Raw genomic sequence first — 12386 nt, forward strand, 5'->3', positions numbered from 1 at the left:
TTCTAAAATTGATATGGAGACCCAGAGACCCAGAAAAGCCTAAACAATTTTTTTGAAAAACACACTTGAAAGACTCACACTTCTCAAAAGCGTAAGAGAATGTTGTACTTTCATAAGAATAGACACAGAGATCAGTAGAATAATAAACAGAGCAGCCAGAAGTGAATCATTACATGTACTTGGTGGGGGAAAGAATAATCTTTTTAACAAGTAATGCTAGAAAATAATCACCCATAAAAATGAAATCAGATGCCTATTTCACACTATATACAGAAATTAACTCAAAATTAGTTATGGTCTTAACTATAAGAGCTAAAACTCAGAGAAGGAAATTTAGGAGTAAAACTTTATTATCCTGATTGAGGTGCTTGCTTCTTGGACATGAGACCAAAAGCTCAAATAATACATAAATTTGACTTTATCAAAACTAAAGACTCTGTGCTTTAAAATATACCATTAAAAAAGTATAAAAACACTCCATAAAATGGTAGAAATTATTTGTAAATCTTTTATGTGATATGAGATTTGTATCTGGAATATATAAAGAATTCTTACAACTCAACAATAAGAAGACAGACCAACTTTTTCTATGAGAAAAGGATTTGAATAGACATGTTTTCAAAGAAGACATACAATGATCAATAATCCTATCACAGTAACAGACAAAAAGAAGTGTCAGCAAGGATGTGGAGAATTTGGGATACTCATTGCTAATGGGAAGCAAAATGGTACCGTGACTTTGAAAACAAGCCGGCAGTTTCTCAAGATATTAAACATAGACTTACCGTATTACCCGGTATCTCAATCCTAGGTGTATACTCAGGAGAATCAAAAATGTATGTCCACACCAAAAACCTGTACACAAATGTTCCTAGTTATATTATTCCTAATAGCCAAAAAGGAGAACAACCCACATGCTCACAGGATAAATAAAATGTTGTCTCTCCATATAGTGGAAATTTATTCAGCCATTAAAAGGAATTGGGTATTTATACATGTTACAGTCTGGATGCTTAGTGAGAGGAATCAGACACAGACGGTCACACATGCTATGATTCCACTTGCGTAAGATGTCAAGAATAGGCAAATCCATAAAAACAGGAAGTAGATTAGGGGTGACCAGGGTGTTGGGAAGGAAGGAATGGAGAGTAATTGCTGATCAGTATAGGGACTCTTGGGGGAGATAAAAATGTTCTGAAATTAGAGAGCAGACAATTGTGTGAATGTAATAATTAAAAACCACACTGAATTTTGCACTTTAAGAGAATGAATATTATGGTGTATAATTTTTTATCTGAATCAAGGTGTATAAAGTCAATCCCATCCATTTATTAGCTTACCATTATGTGAGTCCAGGTGGGATGTGAAAGAGTTCTCTGTTGGCCCATCACAAGGTAAAACCAAGGTGCTGGCAGTTCTCTTCTGGAGCTTGGGGCCCTCTTCTCAGCTCATTATTGTCATTGGCAGGATCCAGTTTCTTGCAGAAGAATAGGGCTGAGGTCCCCGCTTTTTGGCCACACTCAGCTCTTTGAGGCCCCCACATTCATTGCCACTTGGCCCCCTCCATCTCGAACCAGAAATGGAGGATATTCCCTGTGTAAAATCACACTGCTCATGCTTCAGGTTTCTTTATTCAGGATGGGGCTCTTCTCTTAAATGGTAATTTAAATCAGATGGTGCCGGTGATTCTCAGGGCCCTTGGAGTCAGCTGCTGTGTGTGACCTGGCCTCAGGGTGTGACATCCCCGTCATATTCCCCATCCCTGGGATTATACCCACTATGCGCATCCAGGGGTTATACGCAGATGGGTATTTTACAATCCTGCCTGCCATGTTCCCCTGGCTTTAAATCTCCCCAGCTTTACGCTGAACCTGCCTTGTCCAATTCAGGATTGTTGTCAGATACTCTTGACTACCACCATGGCCTAGCATGGGGCAGAAACTTAAAAATATACTTAGAGATTGAATGCAAAGATGATGAGTCCACACTCCTAGTCCTCAATGTCAGGGGGTCCACACAGTGTAGAATTAATGCACTGGACACCCCTAGAATGTGCATTCTAGAAATAGTGCTAAATTCTAAGATTCTAGGGATGGTCTTAAGATCACTGGACAAATCTCAGTCTTATTTCCTATCTTTGGAAACTCAACCCTCACAAAAAAAATCGTATGTGTTTTATGTGTATGTGATGGAGAGAACTGGCTCAGAGACTTGTAGAGAAGTCCTGCAGAAATCGCAGAAAAGCCCTGCTTATGTGTGAAGCCTGCAGAATGAGTGCAACAATACCCTTTTACTGCAGACCAAGAAGCACCTGAAACAGATTGGGAGGTGTGTCTGAGGGAGACCACCAACTCTGTTGTCAGCCAGCAGACCCCGCACGGGCTCCTTGAAGTCCGTGGAAGACTCTATGAGCTTCTAACTCATTGTATTCCTCCTGAAATAATAATCAAGGGCCTTCTCTCAGAACTTCTACATAATTGTGATGGACAACTTACAGGGGAAGTGGCCCAGATGGCAGCTGACTGTGAACATCGTCTACAGCTGGGTAGCAAAGCCATTTATCCCTTGGAAGCATTTGTAGCCAAGTTCATGGCACTTTATAAGAAGTTCACGGAGGATGGATTGGAAGGCATGGTGTTTTGACATCTATCAGTAATTCTTCCCAATGTTTCTCAGTATCACCATTTACATTGGTTATATTGGAAGAGCTTCAGGTAAAATAAACTAACTTAATCATAAAAAAAGAAGGGTGAGAAAGACAGAGATGACTGACAGAAACATTGCTTTATTGCTGCTGTTGCTTCAAGATATTCTGCTAAAAAACGGGAAATAACGTGAACATCAATAGAACAGAATAAAAGTCATCACCGAAGTGAGGGAGGCTGCAGCAAAGCAGGCAGATTCACAGAACTCTGACAATCCTATGTCCTGCTCTCTCTGTCGGTCTCTGTCTCTGTCTCTGTCTCTGTCTCTGTCTCTCTGTCTCTGTCTCTGTCTCTGTCTCTCTGTCTCTCTCTCTCCTCCCCTCCTTTTGAAATAGTGTGGATCTATCTACAGTGTGACCAGATTCTGAAAGTCCAAGGGGAGGAGTGAGCCTTAATTGCAGCCACATGAAGCCTTGGAGGGCTTGGCTTATTGACAAGGTCTCTGCAGGAAGTAAAGGGACTGGCCAAGTGACGGTAATTGACCCAGACAGCAATCCCAGAACACTTTAGCTTTTCAAAGTGACTTTATCCACCAGCCATGATACAAGATGAAGACTACAGAGCTATGATTTGTCTTTGAAGAGAGGCTCAGTTTTCCCACTTACTTAATGTGGGGAGATAATATTTACCTGGGATTTTATGAGTAAAATGTTAAGACATATGTATTGTTCAAAATGTGTGTTTACTTAGATAAGAATCTGATTTCAATGAATAACAAATAACTTTTTCACAGATTAAAAAAAAATGTTCCTATGGGCCATCAGCAGGTTTTATTTATGATTCACTATGCCAAGCCTAAAACATCTCGAGATGCATTTAATCCTATTGTTTTACAGATCAGAAATGGAAGCCATCAAATAGCCTTGCTGTTGTGCAGGCTGAAAGCTGAGGGAATCAAGGGGCCTTCAACTGCCCGGGCTGCACGTTCACCCTCCTCTGTGCCGTGGGTCTCTGCTACCCTTTGAGAAAATGCCTCCCTGCTTTCCCATAAGCTTTGATAAGAGTGCTACAGTTTTTCAGAGACGCTTCTCACACTTTTTATTATTGCACATCCTCTGCCTAGAGAAGTCATTTGTAAGTAACAACGCATTGGATCGTTTCGTCATGACGAAGCCCTGAACGTGTGAATCTGTGCATTCCTAACAAAATTATCCAAGTGTGTATAATGTGCCAGAAATGCACATTTTCTTTCTAAAGAACCACCTCAGAATCTTTTCAGATCACGGCTTGCTAAAAATAAATGTCAGTGGATAGTCAATATTTTTTCCCATTTTTAGAGCCTTACCTAAAGGCCATTAGACTGAGTACCAAGGTAACAAGCTTCTCACTTTCTAAAAGTGGTAACTAGACTCATCCTTTGCAGAAATTGTTAAGTATTTGAGCTTGCTCTGAGACACACCATCCATCTCCCTTCTTTGGTCTTTAAATACTTAGAGACTAGAAATTGGCCAGAGCTGGAAAGAGGAGACAAACGGCACGCGAGCACCCAAGGGTCACCACACCAACACAAGTGAGGGCGGTGTGCTCAGAACCACAGGAAGAGGAGGGGGTCTCCCAAGAGCGAACACTGGAGGCTCCCCTGTTCCCCCACCCGAGTTTGGAAATAACGGAGCTGCTCACAGTCAGGGACAAACTCACAGGGTCACCTGTCTTCTCCAAGGCAGAGCATGAAGAGCTTTCAGACGGGGCCTGGGCTTCCCTTGATGGCAGCTGCCTGCAACCCCTTTGCAAGTGGATGCGGCTCCCCTGACAGACGCCTGCACTTCTGTGGGGCGGGTCTGCACCGCAGGGCTGTGTCTGCACTTCCCCGGGAGGCGGCTGCACCAGCATGGGAAGGTGCCTGCATTTCACTCCAGGAAGGTCTATTTCTGTTGGTAGGAGCCACATTTCCCTCAGGAGAAGTCTGTGTTTCCGTTGGGATGTGCACACATACCCAGATCGTGCAGAACACGAGTGCCTGGTGTTCCCTGTTGGCGAGAGAAGAGCCCCAGGAAACTGGCCAGAGTAGAAGTGTTGACCGTCCATACCAGGAAACAATGCACTGTCTAATATCTAGGGAGAGGATGGGAGCAAGACGGAGAGGCAGTTACGCCTTGTGTGAACCCACCGCATAGGCCCTGAAAAGACCCAGCCAGCATTTTGGAATCTGTGAAGAGGTCCCTGATCACATATAGCCTCTTCCTTTCCTCCCTCCTTTAATAGAAGCAGAGGTGATAAATAAAAGGTGCTGTATGAGTTGAAAAACTGAGCAGATGACACCCTGCTTTCCCAGTGAAAAAGCCCAAGTCAGGGCTGAACTGTGGGGTAGGGATCATTTTCAACATAGATGTGAGATACAAGTGCTGATTTAGACCATCCTGGAGTTTTTAATGACTGAATATGAGTTTGTTCTAACCCCTGAACACGATCAAAGGAGCTATGAACACTGCCCGTTCAGGGACTAGGGAAAAGAAAATGAATAAAGTAGGTTTGAAGATTGCAGTGGGAGAAAAATAAACTGTTTCTTAACTTGCTTCTGTCAAGTTCGGCCCATGCAATATGCCATCACCGGGCATGCACACGAATACACAGAAACAGACACGGCTGCAGTAGAAATAGTATGTAAGGAACATTGCCTTACAAAGCTTGGACTTTATTTTAAAAGCCAACAGCATTTGTATCTCCTTTTATTGACAGAACCCCTTCTCTTTGCCTTCCACTATCTCCTCTGCTGTTCCCCATTTCACTAATCTGTATTCAGTACAGAATATGATTGAGCCCCAGCTATGGATTCAGTATATTATGGGATACGCAGGGTCTCAAAAGCATCTGTCTGGAGCAGATACAGCGAGAGCTTGGCTCCAAACAGAGATCACTTCATAGAAATAAGAGATGTACTTACCATATTAAATGTCTCAAAGACTTTAGTTACAAGATGAAAAACATTCAATCTCCAAAATATTTCCACAGTCATCTATGGAAGAAACACGTTTAAGTGCATGCCCAGTTGGTGCATGCAGAAAAATGGTCATTAAAGGGACAGGAAAGGAAAAAATGAAAAACATGCCTTGGTCAATCCAGACTTCTTCACAGCCATATCGCCATTTTCACCAGAATAACAGTGACCACCGTTCTAGCTGCGTGTGGGGAGAGAGGAGTGCGTGCTGGGTGCTGGTGATCCCAGCTCGGCAGGAACTACCTCTTTGAGCTTAAGTAAACCTTTTAACATCTCTGAGCCCACCTTACCATCTGTAACCGACAGCACTACACCTAAACATACATTCCCAGATTTTCAGGGTCAAGAAAGCAGGTCAGTTTCCTGTTTTGTAATCTACATATTTTAATGCTTGGGTTGGGTCTTTTCCATGACAATTCCAGGAGGTAAGCAGATTCACTCATATCCAGCCTCCTACTGCATCTTTTCCAAAAGATAAACTGAATTTTAGGGTAACAGCTGTTTGCTTATTATAGGAAGACAATGCTGTGAAATTCTGGCAGCTTGGGGCATTTGTTTCTAAGCATGAGAGTTTAAGACATTCTGAACATTTGTAAGGCTTCAGTGGTTCTGGCTGGACAAGAAGTGGTCTTTGTCCATGATCTTTTCTCTGTAGCATGAGATCACCAGGGCAGTGGTCACTGAAGGGACATAAAGGCTGTTTGAAGGATACCTACCACAGTCCAAAAATATGGCCATTTTTAATGAAGCATGATCTTTTCATTTGAAGTTGTGATTTACCTAACTTTCCAGCTTGCTGTGTTCTGGGTTCTGCAGGTTAGCTAGCTAAGCTCAGATGTGATCGGCAAGCAGAGCCCCTTAAAACTGTCAGGCCACCTTGCAATTAGGCATAATGCCACCCGAACAGATGGCATGAACGATGGCATGCCAGACAGCCAATACACGGGTCAGCACTGAGCATTCAGAGAGAATTTCCCCTCTCAGAATGTCAGAATATGGATCTGTGGCGTAGCTAGCAGTATGATATTTCACATCTCACTCAAATTTTAGAAAGAATAATGCTGTTTCCGTACAGAGCTGGATATGGACCAGAGACTCATAGATTCTCATAAAACGCACCTTAAAGGTGAGGAATTTCAGTGACTCATCTGACGCCTCATCCATCCATCGAATAAATGTTGAGGCTTCACGATGAGTCGGGTACTACCTGCCTGTCTGCCCAGCCACTTGGCTGTGTCCTGCAGCCAGTCGTGAGCACATTCACGGACCGGGAGCCCACTCCCGTTACACTCAGCATCCATGCCGCCTTCCACTGAAGAACTGATTTTGACCGCCCCCTCTTCATGTACAGCATTCAGAGCCAATTCCACTACTCTGCACACAATTGGTTCTAGGATGGAAAATAACAGATACAATAGCTTCACACAGATTTGCAAAGTTGGTTGGTACTTTTCCTTGCAACGTGAACATGATCTGTTCAATGTTATCACCTCCTAACTTCATTCAATTTTTATGAAACATAACAGGCTTTGTGATGCTCAGAGAGACAGTAGAAAGACTGTGGTTTTAAAAAATGTCCCCATTGTGACCCTGTGTAGTGAAGTGACGTGAGGAACAGCAGTTCTGATCTCAGATATACCTGAGGTCACAGAACTGCCATTCGCTTGCTGGGTGATCTGGGAGGCTCTTTGGGTTCTCTGAGCTTCCCTGTCCTCCACTGAAGAATGGAGCTGTGGTTATATTTTATACATCTGTTCCTTGTTTCATTTTTCATAACCATTTCATACCATGCTAGTACACAATCAATGAATTATGGAATGTGATGAGTTAGTAACTAGTACATATGGCTATTGATCACTGATAAAACAACCTCGTTGTCCAGTATAACATGCAGAAAATATTTATGAAATGAGAGGAAACTTAAAATACTAAGCATGGAAGTAATCATATGATAAAACGTAAGCATATTTGTCTATATCTGTGACGTGGTGCAGCTCTTTGTAGGAAAGACCCTGGAAGAGAACTCACCTAAAGGAAGAAATGGATGAGCCCATATATTTTGATTGTTTGGATGAAAGGGGCCATAAGCCAGTGCTGGGGAACAGAACTGGGAGGGCAGGGCCAGAGGGATGGGACGCAAGGACATGGTTGTCCTCCGTGGGAGCTGGGACAGCTCCTTCCAAGTACACATGGTCACCTTCTGCCTCCTCCCTCAGTCTCCTCTGTTATTGCTTCAGATTATATTAGACTCTTGGACAAGGAAGAGGGGGAATGTAACTGAATTCCCAGGAGCCTTAGATGGCCCAACATCAGATGTGCTTTTCCTCCCCTGTCTGCTCTCCATGTGGAGCAGGCATGGAAATCATTGAGGCAAAGCAACCTTCTGCCTCAGGGGCTCCATCTCCAGACCTATGGGTCCTGCCTGGTCCCTGGGCAGAAGGGATGTGTTAAAGTGTGAGCACAAGTGGCGGATGCTTCTCCGTGGCCCCCGGGAGGGCGGGCTGCCTGAGATGCGAGCAGCTCCAGCAGTGTGATGCATGGGCAGTGCCACCCTTGGAGAAAGCACTTGATGTGGCAGCTCTGGCATGGACATCAGTGGCACAGCACAATCCCCATCACTGGGTGCATGTGCTGCTCTTGGCATTTGCTGGTTTTATGGGTTCATGTGTTCCCTAAAACTTCATAAGCTCAAGTTCTACTGCCTGGTACCTCAGTGTGTGGTCTTACTGAGAGATGGTGCTAGTCCAGCTGTAATTGGTTAAAATGGAGTCATGCTCGAGAAGGGTGGACCCTAATCCATTTCTTATAAAAAGGGGCAATTTGGACATAGACATGCGTAAGGAGAATACCACGTGAGCATGAAGGTGGGGGCTGAATGATGCATCTGCAGGCCAAGGAAAGCCAAGGATTCCCAGCAAACTCGCAGACACTGGGAGAGAAGTCAGGAAAAGGTTCTCCCCGTGGCCTCGGAGGAACCAGCCCTGCCTGACACCTCGAACTTGGACTTCCGTTCTCCAGGGCTGGGAGACGATATGTCTCTGCTGTTTAGACCGCCCCGTTTGTGGCGCTTTGTTACAGCAGCCTGAGAAAACTAATACACATGGGGAAAGAGTTGGCCTGCTAATCAGTGACACAGAGCCAGAGAACACGGCAACAGGGACAGCTGCCTTGTTCACGGGAGAGGGCAGGTGAGGGAATCTGAGAGACTGCAGACTTCACAGTGTGAATCACACAAAGCCTGAGATGTGTATTAGCTGTGGTTTCTAATCTTACTTTTACCAGTTGTCCTGTAGATGCTGGCCTGGGCACATTCATGTGCATTTACTCTGGAGTGACCCTGGGATTCTCACTCGCCTCAGCCACTCCTGCCATGTTGAGCGGTCTCCAAGCTCATCCTGTCTGCTGTCCTCACAGCTGTTTCCTGTCCCATCGTCGTCCTCCCAGGACCACCTTTTGGAGGCTGTCTCTGTTTCTTGCCTTGACCTGAGCGATCATTTCCTAACTGATCCCACATCTTTCCACCTGTCCTTCCCAACACAAATGCTAAAAAGCATGTTGAGTGTTCTAAAGTCTAGAGAACAAAGCCCAATATTCTCAGCCTGTGTACGGAACCGCTGGGGTGCCCTCTCTGGATTACATCATGTCAGGAACACAGACTGCCTGACAGCCTGCCTTCTGCACCTGCTGGCTCGGGGACGTCATCAGTGAGCCTTGGTTCCGTCATGATCGAACCAAACCGGGGCAGTATCTCCCTCTCACTGTGATGGGCAGGACAAGTGAGTTTATGCTTAAATAGCACCCAGGGCGTAATTCAACACAGACTAGCTCAATACATGTAAGTTATAATTATCTTGCTTCCGATCTCTCCGCGTCCTGCGCTCCAGCCCTCCCAAAATGCTGTGTTTCCAGACAAGCCAAACTATTGTTCGTCAGCCTGTTGGCATCTGCTTCCCTGACCCTTATTTGTACTGAAAACAGGGAATTATCTTTAAACACGGCCTCAGTTGTATCTTCTTTATGAAACTCTCCCTGAGCCCCACAGGTAGAATACAGCACACCCTTCCTGTGCCATGTTTTTGGTATTTCTACAATTCATTCTTAGCACTGGAAACAAAATCCATGAACCAGACATGACTGGTTCAAGTTTATCTCCCCCAGGGCCCAGGTCTTTGTATCTCACCAGCCATCTCATTTCATGTACATTTTTAATCTTACATATAGATTTTATAACCATTAGGGAGAAGATTTCTGCATCTGTTCTCCAGATTAACTCGAGACATGCTAAATGAATGAGTGATTAGTCTGGTAAGACATTCTTAAGAACTTTGCCGTGTCTGCACATAAACTAACATGAACAGCTTGAGCTCCCAGGGGTCAGGCGGTGCCTCTGCTCCCACACTGTACGCAGGCCGAGAAAAAGTCCAAGGAGGCGTTTGTTACAGATAAATGCAAAATCAAGCAGAGTGCAAGTATCCTGCTTTTATACCTATACTCTCCTGCGTCACAGGGAATCCACCATCGGATTACCCTCTTCATTCTCAGAGTATGTGAGTCAATGTTGAATTTTGCAATGTATGCCTATATGCTGAGAGACTCATGCATGTTAACTGAAAAGGCCGTAGAAGGACAGAACGAGAAAAAAATACCCTCCTTAGATTCTTTTCCAACTGATGTGTTAAAACATATTTATTTATTTGTTTGTTTGTTTATTTATTTATATTTCTAATGAAGGCAAATGAACAGGCAGTTTTGTTAAAATTTATGTCTGGCTAGAGCCTCAGATGTAATTAGTTAAGAAACCAAGCCTCTGAGCACATGACTGAATGGAAAATGCAATTTAAGATGTGTTAAGGAATTGAGATGCATTCACAAGGACCCCCAAGGCCAGCAGAATTAAACGGAGATTCTTTTCATGCACTTGTGGACTCCTGTCTGAAAATAGGTGAGAAGGACTCACTTCCCCACCCCGTTTTCTCCCCGGCAGAGAAATGCCACACCCGTGACCTTTAGAAACCGGGCAGCTGTCCCCCGACTCCCGGAGCCCCTGAGCCTGTCAGTGCGGTGGCCCCCTGTCCACATAACCCTTCTTCTGTCCTCGTAACCAGTCAATGCTGCAGCTCTCAGTGGCGTGCGCAGCGATGTATTGGAGATTTTATACCACACCCAGAGTAAATAAAAAGAAAAGGGTGTGGAAAGACCAAAGGATGACTTTTAAAATGTAGCAGCAGATGATTTAAAACACACTTCAAAGGCTGAACATAGCACATGGCTGTGGCTGCAAACGGAACCCCATGTAGGATCTAGAAAAGGGGGCACTAGCCCGAGGGTCAAGCCCACTGAGAGGTGGGGACTGGCAGGACAGCAGGGGTTACAGTGCCAGCAAAACTGTTAGGCATTTCTGTTCAGGAAATCAATGATTCATCCACTCATTTCTTCCTTCATTCGTCTGACAGGTATTCATGGGACAACTGCTGTTTTCCCGGGCTGTGGGGAAGAACCCCGTGGACAGCGCACAAGGGTCCTGCTCTCTGGGGGTTTCAGTTTTAGCCAAAGTAGAAGACAGGCCATGGGCAAGCAGACAGTAGGGAGCTAGGACATTTCCAGGTGTAATAAATACGTAAAAAAAGAAACAGGCTGAAACTCTTAGGTCACGTGGTCGGGTCAGCCTATCTGAGGAGGAGCAGAGACCTGAATGTCGAGAAGGAGATAAATTAATGGGAGAAATGGTCCCCAAAGGGGCCAAACATGCCCAGAGGCCCTGGGCTGGGAAGGCAATGAGCAGAGAAATGCTACATGGTTGGGACACCCGTGATTTTAGTAAGACTTGACTCTATAAAGACAAGCCTAAAAATATTTATTAGATCTACATGTAGACGGATTCGGGCAGTCTTTTATTTAGAAGAACAGAGCAAAATCTGATGAGCACCTAGGCATCTGCTCCATGTGGGGTGGCGGCTGGGGCTCACCCAGATGCACAGCAATCCCGTCCCAGACTCGGGGGTGCCTGGAGCTCTGCTCGCTGCCTGGGATCTAGTGAAGGAGATGTGAGCTCTGAGAACTGGGCTCAGCCAAATCGCATTACACGGTCATCGGATATATAAATGCTTTTAAAATACATCAATGGTGTATCTTTTTGGCAGATTATACTGTTACCTGGGATAATGGTGACCAACTGGGAAGAAACTGAAATTCATTCCTGAATACTGGTAGCATATTAGGTATTATTTTGAAAATATAATTGGCTAACCCTAGGGCTATCAACAGGTCCAGGAACCCAAATTTTTCCTTAGGAAAATTCAAAATCATCTTAGCAAAACCCATCTTATTGAATTGGCCACAGTAAAGCCTCTATCAAATGGATTTGGTTTGTGATTAAATTAAACATTTAAGAGTAAATAGTTTCATCATAAATTGTTTCCCCTTATTCCATGAATATTCTCATAATTAGACCAAAGACATTTACCTGAAAGAGCCTTTCTTTTAGGTAATGTGTATACTGGATTAAGATTTCTGATAAAATATGATCAAAGCACGTATAAAGCAGAGCTCTGCTGTGCTGTATTGTTATGACTGTGCCACAACCACCCCCAAACTTGATGGTTTACAGGAAGTCATTTCTTTCTCACCTCGCTCACTGCCCTCTGGGCTGGGTCTGCTGCAGGACCGCACACCTGCTCCCTGGAGTCAGCTGGGCTCCAGGGCGGAGCTGCCCTCAGCTCCCTGGGCTTCCCCACCCCAGGGGAGTG

The 12386-nt window shown here is 44.6% G+C and overlaps 1 long non-coding RNA gene across 1 annotated transcript; it reads right to left on the minus strand.

Moving 5' to 3' along the window:
* Positions 1–1409: 1409 nt before the first annotated feature.
* On the minus strand, positions 1410–5660 carry LOC140850673 (uncharacterized). The gene is made up of 3 exons (XR_012133611.1): positions 5587–5660; positions 4344–4757; positions 1410–1593 (listed from the first exon to the last, which is right to left on the minus strand). It is a non-coding gene; the product is annotated as an uncharacterized lncRNA (long non-coding RNA).
* Between the last annotated feature and the right edge of the window lie 6726 nt (positions 5661–12386).

This window comes from Manis javanica, chromosome 1, assembly GCF_040802235.1.
Source record: "Manis javanica isolate MJ-LG chromosome 1, MJ_LKY, whole genome shotgun sequence".
NCBI lineage: Eukaryota > Metazoa > Chordata > Mammalia > Pholidota > Manidae > Manis > Manis javanica.